Source organism: Myotis davidii, unplaced genomic scaffold, assembly GCF_000327345.1.
Source record: "Myotis davidii unplaced genomic scaffold, ASM32734v1 scaffold265, whole genome shotgun sequence".
NCBI lineage: Eukaryota > Metazoa > Chordata > Mammalia > Chiroptera > Vespertilionidae > Myotis > Myotis davidii.
Window position 1 is genome coordinate 5,054,853 of NW_006296627.1, and position 3,575 is coordinate 5,058,427.

The following is a 3,575-nucleotide window of genomic DNA, read 5'->3' on the forward strand; positions in this document are numbered from 1 at the left end:
TAGAAAACGTTTGTTAAAAACGTCTGTTATTATTTCTTGTTATTACCAGTGACCACAGCCCTTCGTGGTCTTTCTCTGTTTCATCCATCCTACTCTGACCACTCCTTTCTCTCTTTGCAGCTCACTCCTAGGACACATCAATGCAATCCCTTCATTCTGCATCCAGTCCATTGTTCCTGCCCCCTCTTCACCGTGCCTCACTTCCTTGATGTTTCCTTCTTGCTCTGCTTACATTTTATTAAAGCCTGGCAGGTGTGGCTCAGTGGTTGAGTGTCCACCCATGAACCAAGAGGCCACAGTTCAATTCACTGTCAGGGCACATACCCAGGTTGCAGGAGGCAGTCGATGTTTCTGTCCCTCCCCCTCTCTAAAAATCAATAAAAACATATTTAAAATTTTTTAAATTAAAATACTCCCTTTCTCAGGTCTGTTCATCATACTTGGGTAAAAATTACAACTGTGATTAAATCCAAATTTGCAGCCGAACAGGCCTGCAGAAAAATATAGTCATGCTGACATGCTTCCCTGTACCTCCATCATTACTCTGAATCTTGAGTGCACCCTACTGCTGCCCAGCAAACACATTGTATTTCTTTTTTCCACTTCCTGTCCTAGGTATTTCACAGCTCCTTTAACCTGCAACATAGTTCCTTTAACCTTGCCCTCATGTTCACTCTCAGCTTGTTCTGTACTTGGAAAACTGATGCAATCAAAAGAGCTTCCCCAACCACCACATCTCCCTACCTACGAGCATCTATACCAGTGGTTCTCAACCTTGGCTGCACATTAGAATCACCTGGGAATCTTTTTAAAATCCTGATTTCTGGGCCCCATCCTCCCGAAATTCTGTTTCTTATTAATGTTGTGGCCCCACCCCATAACAAAGAAACAGAATTTCCGGAGGATGAGGCCCAGAAGTCGGGATTTTAAAAAGATTCCCAGGTGATTCTAATGTGCAGCCGAGGTTGAGAAGCACTGACCTATACCCACATACTCTGCCTTTCCTTCCCGTTACTATAGCCTGAATTGCCCCTGGGCATACAAGGACAACCTTTCCAATTTTTCCTAGATCACCTGCCTAAAGACATCAGTTCAGCAATTCTTTCCTCTCCTACATCCTCAATCCCCCCCACCTTAAAAAAATCATTGATTTCAGAGAGAAAGGGAGAGATAGAAACATCAATGATGAGAGAGAATTATTAATCTGCTGCCTCCAGCATGCCCCACACTGGGGATTGAGCCTGAGACCCAGTATGTGTCCTGGCTGAGAATGGAACTGTGACCTCCTGGTTCAAAGGTTGATGCTCAACCACTGAGCCACGCTGGCTGGGTTCCTCCCTGCTTTCTATATCCTCCCCATCTCCCTTATCCTTCTGCTTGACTGCACACTCCAAGAATCATGCCTGGCACAAAAGAGGCATTTAGTAAATATTTGATGAATGAATAAATATTTCAGGTGAGAGTTTATGAGGCCCCCTTGCATGGCATGGAGAAAACAAGAGTAAATTTGAAGGAATATTTAGGAGATAAAATTAGGATCTGGTGAGTGAGCATGAAAGTAAGAAAAAAGGCCAAGTCTAGGATTTTTCCTATGTTTTTCTCTTTACAACTGGATGAATGGTAGATGCCTTTAACTAGGTGGTAACTAGTAGAGGAGTAGGAGGTCTGGGGAACAGGGAGGAAACCTGAGCTGTATTTCCTTTCAGGAACGGTCAATATTGGTGGTAAAGGTCCTAATGTTGCTGAATGAAAATGCATTGTTGAAAAGAACTACCATTTAAAATATTTTTCCTGAATCAGGATTTCAAGGTCCAGAGATTCCACCAGATAATACGGAATAATCTCCCCATCTCTAGCCCCCAGAACTTAATCATACCTACAAAGTTCCTATTGCTATGTAGGTCTCAAGGATCAGGACGTGGACATTTTTCTTTGGGGATGGTGGTGCTTTTTCTACCTACCATATATTAATGATTTACTAATTATGTCACATTCCAATTTCATCCTCATAAGGCAGTATTATTTCTGCAAGGTAGATAACTTTTCTGAAGCACTTGTTAAAAATATAGTTTCCACCAGTTGTTACCACCTTAACCCAGAATTCGACCTTAGCATTTTTCACTAATAAGGACAACCAGATATAAAGTATCTCCTGGTGTGATACAAAGTGAAGAATACAGCCCAGCCGTAGTGGGTTAGTGGTTGAGCATCAACCAATGAACCAGGAGGTCCTGGTTTGATTCCCAGTTGCAAATGCCTGGGTCATGGGCTCCATCTCCAGTAGGGGGCATGCAGGAGGTAGTCAATCAATGATTCTCATCTTTGATGTTTCTATCTCTCTCCCTTCCTCTCTGAAATCAATAAAAGTATATTTAAAAAAGAATATAGCATAATTAAAAAGCACTTCGAAACAACTCTATTAAGATAGTATTTTTATACCATAAAACTCACCTCTTTGTACAATTCACTGATTTTTCTCTATCACCTAGTTGTGTCACCATCACCACAATCTAACATTGTAACATTTTTATTACCCCCTTCTCCAATTCCCGTATCTATTAGCAGTCACTCCCCATCCTCCCTTCTCCCCAGCCAAAACTACTAGTCTACTTTGGATGTTCGCTTATTTATTTCCTATGAATGGAATTATACATATGTGACATTTGTGATTGGCTTCTTTAATTTAGCATAATTTTAAAAAAATAATCCTCGCCTCAGCATGTTGGTTTTTTTAAATTGATTTTCAAGAAAGAGGAAGGAAGAGGGGGGGGGGAAGAGAGAGAGAGAAAAACATTGATCTGAGAAACATTGTTCAGTTGCCTCTTGTATGTACCTTTAATGGGGATCAAACTTACAACCTGGGTATGTGTCCTGCCCGGGCCATGAACCCACAACTTTTCAGTGTTCAGGGTGATGCTCTAACTAACTGAGCTACACTGAGCAGAGCAGCACAATGTTTTCAAGGTTCATCCATGTCATAGCATGAATCAGTACTTCATTCCTTTTTTATGGCTGAACAATAGTTCATTGTATGGATATACACTTGTATTTATCCATTCATCAGCTGCTGAACATTTGGGTTGTTTCCACATTTTTGGCTATTGTGAATAATGCTGCTCTTACCATATGAAGTGTTTTTACCAAAAAATTTTTCATCCAAATTGTGATAGGTAGAATGGCCCCCAGAGATATATACATCCTAATCCCTGGAACTCTTGAATACTTAACAAGGTAAAAGGGACTTTCTACATGTGAATAGCTTAGTATGTAGAGATAATAGGTTAGTATGTAGAGAGAATAGGTTATAGTATATAGAGATAAGACTGGATCACGCAGGTGGGCCCTAATTACATAGTCCTTAAAAGGAGAGAGTGTTTCCCTGATGTGGTCAGAAAGAGAGAGATGTGAGGACAGAAGAAAGGTCAGAGTTATGTGACACTGCTGGCATGTAAGACAAAGAAAGGGCCACGAACAAGGAATGGGGCCGGCCTCTAGAAAAGGTACAGAAGCAGGTTCTTCCCTAGGGCCTCCAGACAGGAATGGAACCACGCCAACACTTCCATTTCAGCCCCCCC